Consider the following 18,180-nt stretch of genomic DNA (forward strand, 5'->3'; position numbering starts at 1 on the left):
ATAATCATCAAGGATAACCAGATAATATAAATAACCCGAATTACTAGGAACCGTAGAGGTCCACACACCGCTATGAATCAACTGAAAAGGAAAATAAGCTATGATGGTGGAGTTACTAAACGGGAGGCGAACATGTTTGCTGACACGACATGCATGACAGGTGTGATCCTCTATCTTATTAGAACTGAAACTGAAACTCCTAAGAATATGATGAAGTGTGACAGGGTTGGGATGACCCAAATAAGCGTGCCAGAGATCGACGCCAGCGAAGAGACCAACCGGTGCGATGGTGGAGGTGGACGGCGGATGCACCGGATAAAGCTCGTCGAGGCTGTCACATCGGTGAAGTACCATCCTGGTTCAAGCGTCCTTGACACAAAAACTAAGCTCATCAAATTCAACAGTAACAGGATTTTCACGAGTTAAACAACGAATAGAAACAAGGTTCTTAATAAGATGAGGTGACACGAGTATGTTAGACAAAGTTATAGGCATGGAATTGGAAGAAAAAGAAGTGTGCCCGACGTGTGTGATAGGGAGTGTGGAACCGTCGCTGACAATGATGCGGCGGTCGGTGGTGACGGGAGTGAAGGAGGCAAGATTACCAGGATGAGCAAACATGTGAGCCGTAGCCCCGGTGTCCATGTACCAATCGCCGCCTCCAGTGTAGTTGTTCGGCGTAGGCGCGGTGTGCAGCGCAGCGAGGAGCGCCGGCGGCAGGGCTGGCGAGGGCGACGGCGGGGCCGCAGGGACACCGTAGCCGCCGCTCAGCTGCGGCGGTGGGTATCCTCCATACGGCTGCAGAGCCGCTTAGTACGCCTGGTGTGCCGGCGGGCACGGTACGGGGAGGGTCGGTGCAGGGGCCCGTGGAACCGGCATGGTGTAGGCATGAACAACACCGGTCCACGGGTTGTAGCCGGAAGCCCACGAAAGGGGCACCTGGAACTGCTGCTGACGGGGCGGGCCGGCGCCCTGCAACTGCTGCTGCTGACCGCCACGGCGGCCCCCACCGCGTCCGCCCCCACGGTGCCGTTCGGCGGGAGGGGCGGGCGGGCCATAGGGCAGCGGGAGCAGCCCCGGCTGCTGGGGCGCCGGGAAGGACGCTGGGTGGCGCGGCGGCGGAGGCGCTGCCGGTGCAGCGAGAGGCGTCGAGGACCCGCCGCGAGTGGTGCCGGCGGCGAGGGCGGTGTGGATGGCCCGCGCCTTCACCTGCGTCATCCGCCGCTCCTCCAAGCGGAGGTACGCAACGAACTTGGCGAAGGACGGGTTGGGGATGAGGTTGAGGTTCGCCGCGGCGTTGCCGAAGTCCTCGTTGAGCCCGGCGGTGAGCGTGCTAAGGAGGAGGTCATCATCGATATTCGCGCCAATATCGCGGAGCTCGTCCGCAAGAGTCTTCAGGCGGCGACAATAGTCGTCGACGGAGGTGTTGTCCTGGTGACACCCAAAAAACTCTTGCTGCAAAAAAACGCGACGCTGGAGCTGGTTGTCGGTGAAGAGCCCGTTCAGCTTGGTCCACACGGCGCAGGCATCATCACCGTCCTGCACGACCGTCTGAAAGAGGTCCGGCGAGATGGTAAGGAAGAACCAGCGGATGATCGTCATGTCGATGGTGGACCAGTCATGGAACTCGGGGACGAGGCTGGAGTCGACGGTGCCGTCCACGTGGTCGACGAGATGATACTCCCGGAACACAAGGAAAAAATACGTCTTCCACGTGTAGTAGGAGGAGTCCGCCTGGGAGAGACGAACCGGCACCCGCTCGAAGATGTTGAGGTTGCGGATGTCGTTCACGTCGGAAGGGTTGGCGTCGGCGAACGGGTTGGAGTTGGTGGACGCGGAGGAGGTGACGGACGACATGATGGCGAGGGCGGCTCGGGGTGGCGCGCGGGTTAGGGTTCCGGACGGGTGGCGGCGGCGGGACTCGGGCGGCGGTGTGGCGTGGGCGGTTCGGGTCGGCGGTGTGGCAGCGGCGCAGCGACGCGAGCGTGGGTTGCAGGGAGGCGGCGGCGGCTCGGGTCAGAGGATGGAGCAGCGACTCGGGCGGCGGTTGCGGGTAAGGCGGCGGCGGCTGACGCGAGGGGAGGGCCGCGAGCGGCGGCGGCAGGAGGTGAGGAGCGGCGGCGGCGCGCGCAACAGGAGGCGTGGGCGGCGGCGGCTGGGAGCGGCATCGGAGCGGAAGCGGAGAAAAGAAACCTAAACAAGTGATACCATGTATGATTTGATAGTTGCACGGTGTATTGCTCATATGTAAAATATATATGATGTATAAGAAATGGACCATGACCTTAACTATACAAGAAATTAGAGATGGGCCCAATACATAGATATACACAACACATATACTCAAGAATAGCATTGCTCGCTTGAACCAGCTCAGCGTAGGCGATGGCGAACCAGTTTATACAGTCGTGCAGGATGTGGCGCAGCAGGGAGTAGAAACACCATTGTTCGTTGGTGCACCCAGCCATTTTCCACCTCCGCTGGCTGACGGGTTAAAAGTAAAACAGTCATTCGTACCCCGGTCAAGGCCTTGACCCCCTGCTCCCTCGAAACTAGCACTGCTACAGAGAACTGCACACTGCCAGAACATGCAGGCCAGCGCACACATGATGACGCATCCTTGTGCCCGTGTCACGCTCGTGTACTCGTATCGAGGTGGTGGTGAAGTGGCCGGGTGGCCTTTGCGTTGCATAGGATGCCGCCGTTGGTGGACGCTTTCGGCACTGACAGCCGTAAAAGGACCCCATCAAAAGAGGTCGCCACTGAATCCGACTCCCACTGCCACTGCCCAGGTCCCAGCACCACCACTAGCAGCAGCAGCTTTGAACGAAAAGAAAAGGACGGTGACTGACTGCGCTCGGAAAATTAACCGATTATAGATTCCGGCCCAAAAGGGCAGATGTACCGGCGAGCATTTGTGTGTGACGCCGAGCTCCGATCACATCACGCACGCTCGTGCGTTGCACTTTGCACCTCAGTTTGTGTGGCGAAGCCGGATGGATGGATCATGGATGGGTGGGCACTGCGAGCACCCAAGCGACACAGCCTATCTGAGTCTTCTACATTTTCTTTTGCGGGTGCTCCCGAGTCTTCTTTGCAGAGGTAATAAAGAGGATGAAACCATCAAAAAACTACAAGCAGCCTTAACCACGCTGATTTCCCTAATTCGGTGGTAGTTTCTTTGCCTTTTCTATTGTTTCTATTAGCCGGCTATCATTTCATCCCCTGGACATGGGTGCATTGGTGGATCCCGGCCCTTGCCGACGGCAGGCTCCGTTTTTAGGTGCTTCTTTTAAGCTTTGTCAGAGTTTGTGTACTGCTAAAAAAAAAAACAAGACGGCGACGGTTTCTTGAAGATGGAATAGGTTCTTCCTGTCTAGCCCTCGTCCCGGTGGTGCGTCTAACATCGTCGGAGGGCGTGTGGAGGTGCGTCTACAGCGGATCTCGCAGGATTCGATCGGTGGTTGTCTTTGGTGGATCCGTTCGGACTCGGTCTTTGTTCGTTTTTGTTCATGTGTCTTCGGGTTGGGTCCTTTCGATCTAAGCTTCTCTTCATGTGGTTGTTGTTTGGTGCGTTGGTCCTACGAGGCCTTAGCACGACGATTTTCTGGCTGTCTACTATAACAAGTTGTGCCCGGCTCCGGCGAAGGAGGGGCAATGCCGGCGGCGCACCTTCGGCTCGCTTCAATGCTTATAATTGTCGCTAGGTGGTATACGAATCTGGATGTAATTTTTATTATTTATTGTGTTCGTTGTACTGCCATGATTAGATATGAATAGGCTAAAAGTTTCCCTCCAAAAAAAGCTCTGTACTATCTTCGTTCTGGTTTACCAGTCTTCCTTGTATTTTGGGTCATATTTTGACCTTAATTTTAACTAATAAAATATAAATTATATGCAGCAAAAATTATAGCATTAAAAACTATATTTAAATACAAATCCAACAGTATAATTTTTAGCAACATGCATTAACATTTTGCTAGTCAAATACGTAGTTAAATTCAAAACGCGGCGAGGGCTGGTAAACTCAGACGAAGGTGTAACACGTAGGGGGATTGATTGTCAAGCATTAGTTGTCTTACCATCACGATAGAAGAAAAATGCACATATGTGGATACTTAAAAGTTGTGAAGTTAGAACAACCATCCATTTTTGTAAGAAACCAACCAAGAGTCAACCAATAATAAGCAGAAAAAATAGAATGTTATTATTTGCACAAATTCAAACAATCAAAGTTATCCGTAGAGTCAAGATTGCCATGCACACGAGAAAGTACAAAATACATGAAGTACAAAAGGAGAAGAACCTTGACAACTTTTCCATGTGATAAAATTAACAAATAAAGCAATGGAAACACAAACAATGCTCTGACAAATTGGTGGGCAATTTGGAAACATATATGCTTTAAAAGAAGGTTCCTCACTGATTTGATGGCAACTTATTTATTCTCGTCAAAATAGCAAGACAAAAGAGCTTGATTTGATTAAAGCTTATTTGTTCCCACCTATCCAATAGCAACTTCAAAGAAAAGTATGTGAACATATCCTTGATATAACAAATTAATTTCCATGAAGAGTCACATTACATCATAGGCAATTTTGAAGTAAAGGTTTACCTCATATGAAGAACTAGACCCTCTTTTTTCTTAATTAGTTGATGAATGGAATCATTTCTTCCAATCAACCTCGATGCTACAAAAATCAAGTAAAACATATTGCAAATTCATGTGTTGGGACTGATCCATATTAATTGAAGTTGGTTAGTACAAATTTGTACTAATTTTGTACTAAGCCAATGTCAATTCATATGGATCGGAGGGAGTACATGATTTGGGTAGATTATGAGCTAGAAAGAAATATGGTATTCTAGAAACTCGGAGCGATATTACATATGGTTAAAATATATGTCAAGACAATTCCTGCTTCAATAGTTCTAGGATAAAAACAAAAAGTCATAAAACTAACTATTTCCTATTACATCTCAAGAACATCCTGATTAAAATCTAGAGGCAGCAACATGCCAAGGCAAGCAAATTTGTTAATATGAGAGCTTATTTATTACCCAAGCTGAATGGGGTTTGCATGCGTTAGTTGAGCTATCCATTCAAAGTTTAATCTCCAATAATTTCAAACTCAAAACTATGCGTGGAAAAGACATACTCAAACGATAACCCATCATGGAATATTTAACCTTTAAACCCTCGCTTTACCTACGAGGTTCATATCCAGAGCTACCAGTAGACCTGCCAGATTCACTCCATGAACTTGTATTTGTAGCATTATGCAAATAAATTCAAACATAAGGTGAGCTTACAATATAACTAAATCATGCTTTGCACTGTCATAGCAAAGGATCTTCATTCTTGATTAGGCACGTGCATCTGTTGTGTTGTTTCCCCCGCTTGTTCGGTTTCTACTGCGAACCAGGTACGATGAGCTCATAATAGAGTAAAAAATGCTTACATGGACATGTAGTGCATACCATGGGGTCAATATAGAACCATAAACATCGAAAAACATAATATTCTTTAGAAAATAAGGTCATAATATAACATGCATATGTGATTATAGGATGCAGGCAATGAATAGGATACGTGTACCCAAATGTAAAAGCTATTGAAGAAATATAGTGTTGTGTCATGAGGGATTAAGTAGGGGAGGGGGCAGGCCGATGGCAGTGTTCAAGGAAACCATATGATAACTATTTTCATATCATACTATTGCAGGCAAGGCTCTTCATTCACAGGGTTGGCGTGTCAAAGATGCTTACACGCATCCCTCCACCCTCCAAGAAGATGCGACGCAGGCTACTCGTACCACAGACAATCGGCAGGCCGCAACCCTACACGATGTTCTTGATATTTGGCTCCGCCCTCCTCACATGTGACACCAAGTATAGCATCGCCCCCCATGATGCAATGCCACCGACAATGAGGCAACACACATACAAGTGTTGGAAATATGCCCTAGAGGCAATAATAAATAGGTTATTATTATATTATATTTCCTTGTTCATGATAATCGTTTATTATCCATGCTAGAATTGTATTGATAGGAAACTCAGATGCATGTGTGGATACATAGACAACACCATGTCCCTAGTAAGCCTCTAGGAGACTAGCTCGTTGATCAATAGATGGTTACGGTTTCCTGACCATGGACATTGGATGTCGTTGATAACGGGATCACATCATTAGGAGAATGATGTGATGGACAAGACCCAATCCTAAGCCTAGCACAAGATCGTGTAGTTCGTTTGCTAAGAGCTTTTCTAATGTCAAGTATCATTTCCTTAGACCATGAGATTGTGCAACTCCCGGATACCGTAGGAATGCTTTGGGTGTACCAAACGTCACAACGTAACTGGGTGGCTATAAAGGTGCACTACAGGTATCTCCGAAAGTGTCTGTTGGGTTGGCACTAATCGAGACTGGGATTTGTCACTCCGTGTAAACGGAGAGGTATCTCTGGGCCCACTCGGTAGGACATCATCATAATGTGCACAATGTGACCAAGGAGTTGATCACGGGATGATGTGTTACGGAACGAGTAAAGAGACTTACCGGTAACGAGATTGAACAAGGTATCGGGATACCGACGATCGAATCTCGGGCAAGTAACATACCGATAGACAAAGGGAATTGTATACGGGATTGATTGAATCCTCGATATCGTGGTTCATCCGATGAGATCATCGAGGAGCATGTGGGATCCAACATGGGTATCCAGATCCTGCTGTTGGTTATTGACCGGAGAGTCGTCTCGGTCATGTCTGCATGTCTCCCGAACCCGTAGGGTCTACACACTTAAGGTTCGGGGACGCTAGGGTTGTAGAGATATTAGTATGCGGTAACCCGAAAGTTGTTCGGAGTCCCGGATGAGATCCCGGACGTCACGAGGAGTTCCGGAATGGTCCGGAGGTAAAGATTTATATATGGGAAGTCTTATTTTGGTCGCCGGAAAGGTTTCGCGCATTATCGGTATTGTACCGGGAGTGCCGAAAGGGGTCCGGGGGTCCACCAAGGGGGTCCACCAGCCCCGGGGGGGCACATGGGCTGTAGGGGTGTGCGCCTTGGCCTATATGGGCCAAGGGCACCAGCCCCAAGAGGCCCATGCGCCAAGAGATAAGGGAAAGGGAGAGTCCTAAAGGGGGAAGGCACCTCCGAGGTGCCTTGGGGAGGATGGACTCCTCCCTGGCCGCACCCTTCCTTGGAGGAAGGGCCAAGGCTGCGCCCCCCTCTCCCTTGGCCCTATATATAGTGGGGGGGAGGGAGGGCAGCAACATCTAAGCCCTGGCGCCTCCCTCTCCCTCCCGTGACACATCTCCCTCCTCCCGCAGCGCTTGGCGAAGCCCTGTTGGAATCCCCGCTACTTCCACCACCACGCCGTCGTGCTGCTGGATCTCCATCAACCTCTCCTCCCCCCTTGCTGGATCAAGAAGGAGGAGACGTCACTGCTTCGTACGTGTGTTGAACGCGGAGGTGCCGTCCGTTCGGCACTAGGATCATCGGTGATTTGGATCACGACGAGTACGACTCCATCAACCCCGTTCTCTTGAACGCTTCCGCTCGCGATCTACAAGGGTATGTAGATGCACTCCCCTTCCCCTCGTTGCTAGATTACTCCATAGATTGATCTTGGTGATGCGTAATTTTTTTTGCATTTCTGCTACATTCTCCAACAGTGGTATCAGAGCTAGGTCTATGCATAGTTTCTATGCACGAGTAGAACACAAAGTAGTTGTGGGCGTCGATTTTGTCAATTTACTTGCCGTTACTAGTCTTATCTTGATTCGGCGGCATCATGGGATGAAGCGGCCCGGACCGACCTTACACGTACTCTTACGTGAGGCAGGTTCCACCGACTGACATGCACTAGTTGCATAAGGTGGCTAGCGGGTGTCTGTCTCTCCCACTTTAGTCGGATCGAATTCGATGAAAAGGGTCCTTATGAAGGGTAAATAGAAATTGGCATATCACGTTGTGGCTTTTGCGTAGGTAAGAAACGTTCTTGCTAGAATCCCATAGCAGCCACGTAAAACATGCAACAACAATTAGAGGACGTCTAACTTGTTTTTGCAGGGTATGCTATGTGATGTGATATGGCCAAAAGGATGTGATGTATGAGATTGATCATGTTCTTGTAATAGGAATCACGACTTGCATGTCGATGAGTATGACAACCGGCAGGAGCCATAGGAGTTGTCTTAATTTATTGTATGACCTGCGTGTCAATGAAAACGCCATGTAATTACTTTACTTTATTGCTAACCGTTAGCCATAGTAGTAGAAGTAATAGTTGGCGAGACAACTTCATGAAGACACGATGATGGAGATCATGGTGTCATGCCGGTAACGAAGGTGATCATGCCACGCCTCGAAGATGGAGATCAAGGGCGCAAGATGATATTGGCCATATCACGTCACTTTATGATTTGCATGTGATGTTTATCAAGTTTACATCTTATTTGCTTAGAACGACGGTAGCATAAATAAGATGATCCCTCACTCAAATTTCAAGAGACGTGTTCCCCCTAACTGTGCACCGTTGCGAAGGTTCGTTGTTTCGAAGCACCACGTGATGATCGGGTGTGATAGATTCTAACGTTCGAATACAACGGGTGTTGACGAGCCTAGCATGTACAGACATGGCCTCGGAACACATGCGAAACACTTAGGTTGAGTTGACGAGCCTAGCATGTACAGACATGGCCTCGGAACACAAGAGATCGACAGGTCGAACATGAGTCGTATAGTAGATGCGATCAACATGGAGATGTTCACCGATGATGACTAGTCCGTCTCACGTGATGATCGGACACGGCCTAGTTTGACTCGGATCATGTATCACTTAGATGACTAGAGGGATGTCTATCTGAGTGGGAGTTCATTAAATAATCATATGAACTTAATTATCATGAACATAGTCAAAAAGGTCTTTGCAAATTATATCATAGCTTACGCTTTAGTTCTACTAAGATATGTTCCTAGAGAAAATTTAGTTGAAAGTTGATAGTAGCAATTATGCGGACTGGGTCCGTGAACTGAGGATTGTCCTCATTGCTGCACAGAAGGCTTATGTCCTTAATGCACCGCTCGGTGTGCTGAACCTCAGCGTCGTCTGTAGATGTTGCGAAACATCTGACATACACGTTTTGATGACTACGTGATAGTTCAGTGTGTAATGCTAACGGTTTAGAATTGTGGCACCAAAGACGTTTTGAAACGTCGCAGAACATATGAGATGTTCCGAAGACTGAAATTGGGATTTCGGACTAGTGCCCACGTCAAGAGGTATGAGACCTCTGACAAGTTTCTTAAGCCTGCAGACTAAGGGAAGCTCAATCGTTGAGCATGTGCTCAGATTGTCTGAGTGCCACAATCGCTTGAATCGAGTAGGAGTTAATCTTCCAGATGAGATAGTGATGGTTCTCCATAGTCACTGCCACCAAGCTATTAGAGCTTCGTGATGAACTATAACATATCAGGGATAGATATGATGATCCTTGAGCTATTCGCGATGTTTGACACCGCGAAAGTAGAAATCAAGTAGGAGCATCAATTGTTGATGGTTAGTAAAACTACTAGTTTCTAGAAGGGCAAGGGCAAAAGGGATACTTCATGAAACAGCAAATCATTTGCTGCTCTAGTGAAGAATCCCAAGGTTAAACCCAAACCCGAGACTAAGTGCTCCTGTAATGAGGGGAACGGTCACTGAAGCAGTACTACCCTAGATACTTGGTAGATGAGAAGGCAGGCAAGGTCGACAGAAGTATATTGGATATACATTATATGAATGTGTACTTTACTAGTACTCCTAGCAGCACCAGGGTATTAGATACCGGTTCGGTTGCTAAGTGTTAGTAACTCGAAATAAAAGCTGCGGAATAAACGGAGACTAGCTAAAGGTGAGATGACGATATGTGTTGGAAGTGTTTCCAAGGTTGATGTGATCAAGCATCGCATGCTCCCTCTACCATCGAGATTTGGTGTTTGCGTTGAGCATGATTGGATTATGTTTATCGCAATACGGTTATTCATTTAAGGAGAATAATGGTTACTCTGTTTATTTGAATAATACCTTCAATGGTCTTGCACCTAAAATGAATCTCGAACGCAGTGATACACATGTTCGTGCCAAAAGATATAAAATAGTAATGATAGTACCACATACTTGTGGCACTGCCATTTGAGTCATATTGGTATAGAACGCATGAAGAAGCTCCATGTAGATAGATCTTTGGACTCACTCGTTTTTGAAAAGATTGAGACATGCGAACCATGTCTATTGGTATATATGCATGAAGAAACTCCATGCAGATGGATCGTTTGGACTCACTTGATTTTGAATGACTTGAGACATGCAAATCATACCACATGGGCAAGATGACTGAAAGGCCTCGTTTTTAGTAAGATGGAACAAGAGAGCAACTTATTGGAAGTAATACATTTTGATGTATGCAGTCCAATGAGTGCTGAGGCATGCAGTGGATATCGTCATGTTCTTACTTCACAGATGATTTGAGTAGATGCTGAGTATATTTACTTGATGAAACACAAGTCTAAATTATTGAAAGGTTCAAGTAATTTCAGAGTGAAGTTGAAGATCGTCGTGACAAGAGGATAAAATGTCTGTGATATAATCATAGAGATGAGTATCTGAGTTACGAGTTTGGCACACAATTAAGACATTGTGGAAAGTGTTTTACAATTAATACCGCCTGGAACACCACAGAGTGATGGTGTGTCCGAACATCATAGCTGCACCCTATTGGATATGGTGCATACCATGATGTCTCTTATCGAATTACCACTATTGTTTATGGGTTAGGCATTAGAGACAACCGCATTCACTTTAAAAGGGGCACCACGCAATTCTGTTGAGACGACACCGTTTAGAGAAACCTAAGTTGTCGTTTCTTAAAAGTTTGGGGCTGCGAAGCTTATGTGGAAAAGTTTCAGGCTGATAAGCTCGAACCCAAAGTGGACAAATGCATCTTCATAGAATACCCAAAACAGTTGGGTATACCTCCTATTTCAGATCTGGAAGCAAAAGTAATTGCTTCTAGGAACGGGTCCTTTCTCGAGGAAAAGTTTCTCTCGAAAGAATTGAGTGGGAGGATGGTGGAGACTTGATAAGGTTATTGAACCGTCACTTCAACTAGTGTGTAGCAGGGCACAGGAAGTTGTTCCTGTGGCACCTACACCAATTGAAGTGGAAACTTATGATAGTGATCATGAAACTTCGGATCAAGTCACTACCAAACCTCGTAGGACGACGAGGATGCGTAATACTTCAGAGTAGTACGTGATCATGTCTTGGAAGTCATGTTGTTGGACAACGATGAACCTATGAGCTATGGAGAAGCGATGGTGGGCCCATATTCCGACAAATTGTTGGAAGCCATGAAATCCGAGATAAATGGATCTTTAAGAAGAAGACGGACATGGACGGTAATGTTACCGTCTATGAAGCTCGACTTGTGGCTAAGAGTATTTCCACAAGTTCAAGGAGTTGACTGCGATGAGATTTTTCTCATCCGTAGCGATGCTTAAGTCCGTCGGAATCATGTTAGCATTAGCTGCATTTATGAAATCTGGCAGATGGATGTCAAAACAAGTTTCCTTACCAGTTTTCGTAAGGAAAGGTTGTATGTGATACAATCAGAAAGGTTTTGTCGATCCTAAGGGTGCTAAAAGGTATGCTAGCTCCAGCGATCCTTCCATGGATTAGAGCGAGCATCTCGGAGTCAGAATATACACTTTGATGGAGTGATCAAAGTTTTTGGGTTTATACAAAGTTTGTTAGAAACTTGTATTTACAATAAAGTGAGTGGGAGCACTACAACATTTCTGATAAGTATATGTGAATGACATATTGTTGATCCGAAATGATGTAGAATTTCTGGAAAGCATAAAGGGTTGTTTGATAGGAGTTTTTCAAAGGAAGACCTGGATAAAGCTGCTTACATATTGGGCATCAAGATCTATAGAGATAGATCAAGACGCCTGATGATACTTTCAAAGAACGCACACCTTGACATGATTTTGAAAGAGTTCAAAATAGATCAGCAAAGAAGGAGTTCTTGGCTGTGTTACAAGGTGTGAGTATTGAGTAAGACTCAAGACCTGACCACAGCAGAAGAGAGAGAAAGGACGAAGGTCGTCCCCTATGCTTTAGACGTAGGCTCTACAGTATGCTATGCTGTGTACCGCACATGAAGTGTGCCTTGCCATGAGTTGGTCAAGGGGTACAATAGTGATCCGGGAATGGATCACATGACAGCGGTCGAACTTATCCTTAGTATCCAGTGGACTAAGGAATTTTCTCGATTATGGAGGTGAAAAGGGGTTCGTCGTAAAGGGTTACGTCGATGCTTACTTTGACACTAATCCGGATGACTCTGAGTAGTAAACCGGATTCGTATAGTAGAGCAGTTATTTGAAATGGCTCCAAGTAGCGCGTGGTAGCATCCACAAGATGACATAGATATTCGTAAAAGCACACACGGATCTGAAAGGTTCAGACCCGTTGACTAATAACCTCTCTCACAAGCATAACATGATCAAACCAGAACTCATTGAGTGTTAATCACATAGTGATGTGAACTAGATTGTTGACTCTAGTAAACTCTTTAGATGTTGGTCACATGGTGATGTGACCTGTCAGTGTTAATCACATGGTGATGTGAACAAGATTATTGACTCTAGTGCAAGTGGGAGACTGTTGGAAATATGCCCTAGAGGCAATAATAAATAGGTTATTATTATATTATATTTCCTTGTTCATGATAATCGTTTATTATCCATGCTAGAATTGTATTGATAGGAAACTCAGATGCATGTGTGGATACATAGACAACACCATGTCCCTAGTAAGCCTCTAGGAGACTAGCTCATTGATCAATAGATGGTTACGGTTTCCTGACCATGGACATTGGATGTCGTTGATAACGGGATCACATCATTAGGAGAATGATGTGATGGACAAGACCCAATCCTAAGCCTAGCACAAGATCGTGTAGTTCGTTTGCTAAGAGCTTTTCTAATGTCAAGTATCATTTCCTTAGACCATGAGATTGTGCAACTCCTGGATACCGTAGGAATGCTTTGGGTGTACCAAACGTCACAACGTAACTGGGTGGCTATAAAGGTGCACTACAGGTATCTCCGAAAGTGTCTGTTGGGTTGGCACTAATCGAGACTGGGATTTGTCACTCCGTGTAAACGGAGAGGTATCTCTGGGCCCACTCGGTAGGACATCATCATAATGTGCACAATGTGACCAAGGAGTTGATCACGGGATGATGTGTTACGGAACGAGTAAAGAGACTTGCCGGTAACGAGATTGAACAAGGTATCGGGATACCGACGATCGAATCTCGGGCAAGTAACATACCGATAGACAAAGGGAATTGTATACGGGATTGATTGAATCCTCGATATCGTGGTTCATCCGATGAGATCATCGAGGAGCATGTGGGAGCCAACATGGGTATCCAGATCCCGTTGTTGGTTATTGACCGGAGAGTCGTCTCGGTCATGTCTGCATGTCTCCCGAACCCGTAGGGTCTACACACTTAAGGTTCGGGGACGCTAGGGTTGTAGAGATATTAGTATGCGGTAACCCGAAAGTTGTTCGGAGTCCCGGATGAGATCCCGGACGTCACGAGGAGTTCCGGAATGGTCCGGAGGTAAAGATTTATATATGGGAAGTCTTATTTTGGTCGCCGGAAAGGTTTCGCGCATTATCGGTATTGTACCGGGAGTGCCGAAAGGGGTCCGGGGGTCCACCAGCCCCGGGGGGCCACATGGGCTGTAGGGGTGTGCGCCTTGGCCTATATGGGCCAAGGGCACCAGCCCCAAGAGGCCCATGCGCCAAGAGATAAGGGAAAGGGAGAGTCCTAAAGGGGGAAGGCACCTCCGAGGTGCCTTGGGGAGGATGGACTCCTCCCTGGCCGCACCCTTCCTTGGAGGAAGGGCCAAGGCTGCGCCCCCCCTCTCCCTTGGCCCTATATATAGTGGGGGGAGGGAGGGCAGCAACATCTAAGCCCTGGCGCCTCCCTCTCCCTCCCGTGACACATCTCCCTCCTCCCGCAGCGCTTGGCGAAGCCCTGTTGGAATCCCCGCTACTTCCACCACCACGCCGTCGTGCTGCTGGATCTCCATCAACCTCTCCTCCCCCCTTGCTGGATCAAGAAGGAGGAGACGTCGCTGCTCCGTACGTGTGTTGAACGCGGAGGTGCCGTCCGTTCGGCGCTAGGATCATCGGTGATTTGGATCACGACGAGTACGACTCCATCAACCCCGTTCTCTTGAACGCTTCCGCTCGCGATCTACAAGGGTATGTAGATGCACTCCCCTTCCCCTCGTTGCTAGATTACTCCATAGATTGATCTTGGTGATGCGTAGAATTTTTTTGAATTTCTGCTACATTCTCCAACAACAAGTTCCTCAGCCTCGTCCTGTTGATGGTCACTACCATCATCACAATCATGATTAGTGCTTACTTTGTGCAGGTGCTGGAGTCCCTCTTCTCGTGCTTCTGCGGGGTTGATATGGCTTGTGGCTACATTTGCCTCTTCATCGGAGGAGCTCGTGCCACCATATGCTATGATATCGTTGTTGTTATCGTACAGTTCGATTAGATGGTCTTATTTGATATGCTTAGGGTTATTTTGATGATGTATGCACTCAGATTTATTTTATGATGTATAACTGTTCGATGACTTTATGTTCGACTGATATTCGATAAAAATACCAGAAATCTAATTTGGCTCATGTGCACCTAGAATCAACATCATCAGTTGCACACTGCTTTGCTTCCCCCTAAGCCGCCGAGCACACTAGAAAATACCTCTTGTGTTGCTGCGAAATTTCTAATGAATTTGTAGAGATTTATGATCATGGTACACAAGCAGCGTAGAACATTAATCCAGTTCCATGCGAAGAATACTATACAACAATGTCCCTGAAAATTGGGAACATATTAGATATTCATAATTAATATCTTAAAGTAAAAAAAGAACATGAAAGTACTATGGTACGTCTCTACGTAGCAGTTGGCCAGTTATTCCTAGAGCTAACAACATATAAAGAGGCTGGTCCCAGGGAAGGTGTTGTTGGGTGGAGACCCTAAGTGGTGATCTTTCACGAATTGGAGGCGGGTCCACGAACAACACGGTGAAGAGCACGAAGAAATCACAAGAGGAACACTCATGAACAAGCCCAATTACACATCCACTAGACTCAAATCCACACAAGATCCACCAAGGTACATGAACAATAAGAGGAACAAGGATACATGGTAAGGTTCATCACAAATCTAAGAGGAGATGAGGTCTTGATGATATAGATAGATCCTTCCCTAGATGGGGTCTTGATATCCACTAGGTATCTTCTCCTAGGAGGTCTTGATCTCCATGGGAGAGGGTAGATAGGAACAAAGCTCTACTAGATCATATCATGTACTTTGCTAACCCTAGCAAATGGTCTGGGGACGGAATATATAGGTGGCTGGAGGTGAGGGACGAAGTGGAGGGGCAAAAGGGGCATTCCCCGGCCAACTCGCAGGAGGGCCCGTGTGCACGGGCTAAGTGGACCCCGTCGGCACGGGGGGGGGGCTTTGCACGGTACACGCCCGTGCGCACGGGGTAGACAATAGATGTGGCGAGGGCCCGTGTGCACGGGGTCTAAGGGGCCCGTGCGCACGTGGTGTCCAGAGAGGCTCTGGATAGCTCGTGCGCACGGGGTCTGGGGAGGCCGTGCGCACGGGGTCGTCTGGGCACTTCTTCTCCTTCCAGTTGCCGGTATCCTTCTTCCGTGCGTTCTTCTCGCTCCTCTTCTTGGACTTGGTCAGGCTCCTCAGCTCCGTGGTGGGGGTAGCCCTCGTACCTAATAATGCACAATGTTCCACGTTGAGGTAGCAACCAAGTCCAATGGATATTCATGTCAATCTCAAAGAGGAGTGGGTTCACCTTATGTCCAATAGGCCCACTTGGGACTTGAGGTGCTATGGAGGTGTACATGGAGATGACCGTAGGATGCTCCGCATCAGAAGGTCATGTTTAAACATTTTCCCCATGTGGCGAATACCGCGGTGCATGAGCTAGCAAGGTTTAGTTTCTAAATAAAAGTTGTAATAATTGGGTTGATGACTCGCCCCCGGGGCTGTATTATCAACATCCTTGTGTACGATGTAATTATGCTCTAAATTAATAAAGGTAGCTATGATGCCCTTCCTTAAAAAAAGAATTTCATTCAGAAAATATTGATAAGAATATAGTAAGATCGATAGAGGTTACTGAATGAGTAATTATAAAAAAGATGTGCTCTTAGTTGCCTCATATGAGAAATGGAAGCAAACAACATGGTCATCAACACCAAAAGGTCCCATTTCCAAAAGCAAGCACTTGTTGTACAAGTCTTCATACTCCCAACAATTAATGGACGGAGAAACAAATGAGTCATGAACTCGTAAGACATACGAGGGAGACCTTTGGGGACTGATGGGGAACAAAAGTGGCACAGTTAGTTGTTGCACCCACAGAGTATCAAGTGAACGTCTTCAGACGACAAAAGTATTAAAGGTGACGCATGCATTGCTACGACGTTCTTGGTCATGAGTTAAGCCTCCTTTTAACGCAATTTTATGCAGGCTATTATTGTTACTTGTGTTGTTGTGTGTTTCACTTGAGTTGGGTTGCCTTTTAATTACGTTAGTATTTTTTATTAGCTTCGCTCTTATCCGGTGGAGATGGTATAAGGTGTGCGAGGTGGACTGAGTTGTTCTTGCACTAACACAAAAATCAACATACGGGCACCACATTCACCTCTAAGTGGACCCAAACGTAGCATACATCAACTATTCACTCCCTTGCATATAGGCCCATAAGCGACCCCGAAGGCCTGACGCACCAGGAGTCAACGGTTCTAGAGATCTTAGAATTTTAGAAGATGCGAGCACACACAACCAAGATCCAGATATGTTCAACCATTGTCGGTCGGCGGTATCAGAAATTCGTCAGCGTGACCCATGGCAAGCAAAACCCAAAGTGCTGGAAAATGGATGAAGATACGCGGTCACATGGAGGTGATGGTGAAGGGTAATGATCCACGACCGACCGCTCGACCGTCTCATCGGTTAATCTTATGGCTGGCGTGAAGAAGAAAGAAAGAATTACGACGGGGAACCTTTAGAATTAATAAAGTGGTGTTGATGGAGAACCTTTTGTAGGAAAATAATCTGTTGGCGGGAGGGAAAAAAGATGATGTCAGCAAATGACATGACATCACCAAAACATAGGAAAATTCAAATTCTATAGTGGGAGGCACATAGTTAGAATTTATAAGATGCGGAAATGTTGTTTGGTGCTCGAGCTCCATGGAGCTCATTTTAAAAATATCAAAAGAAAATGTTTCAATGTTTCACAAAAAAATCACTCTAGAAGATGGCTTTCTCCATGATATATGATCTAAGGATTATTACGATGGTTGCTGATTTGTGAGACAACTTGCTACCTGCTTTGTGCGATGCCACTGGCTACCCAGCTTTTTTGCGCAACTACAATGGCGAAAATAAAAATCTGCTAGTGACAGTGATGTACCAGCAAACAGTGGTCGCTCGAACTCAAGAATATCCGTCAATTAGCCGTTGTATCACCTTTTGAAATCGCTCACTAGGAATTATAAAACAAATGGCTAGGCGGTCACGATCACACCACACCGCGGACAAACAAGACTTTCACGATCAGTATAGCTGGTTGGTCGCCGAACCCCTGACCTAGTGCTCGTTCAAATCCTACCAGTTACGTACTCCCGCTACTTATTTTCACGAGCACCGCTTGCTTTGCGTATTCATTCAAATTCTTGAGCTCTTCTTCCTTTTGGAAGCGGCCGGCGGGGACGGCTGTTGTGTTGCGCGGCGTCGTCCAAGCGTCAATTTATGCCAACCTTTATTTAACTTTCACTAACTCCTCTTTCCGTTGGGCCAACGACTGGAGTACTCAACGTACGAACAACCATATCTGCCGTATAGTACGTTCGATCGGGTGACATGCACCGTAGATATATGCATGCAACATGCATGCTTCATTTTTGGAATAGTCAGTCAACATGGTTACTGTATTTACCCGCAAATAAAAACATGGTTAGTGTATTGATTAGGATCGCATGTGTCCCGG

The sequence above is a fragment of the Aegilops tauschii genome, chromosome 2 (assembly GCF_002575655.3).
Source record: "Aegilops tauschii subsp. strangulata cultivar AL8/78 chromosome 2, Aet v6.0, whole genome shotgun sequence".
Lineage (NCBI taxonomy): Eukaryota > Viridiplantae > Streptophyta > Magnoliopsida > Poales > Poaceae > Aegilops > Aegilops tauschii.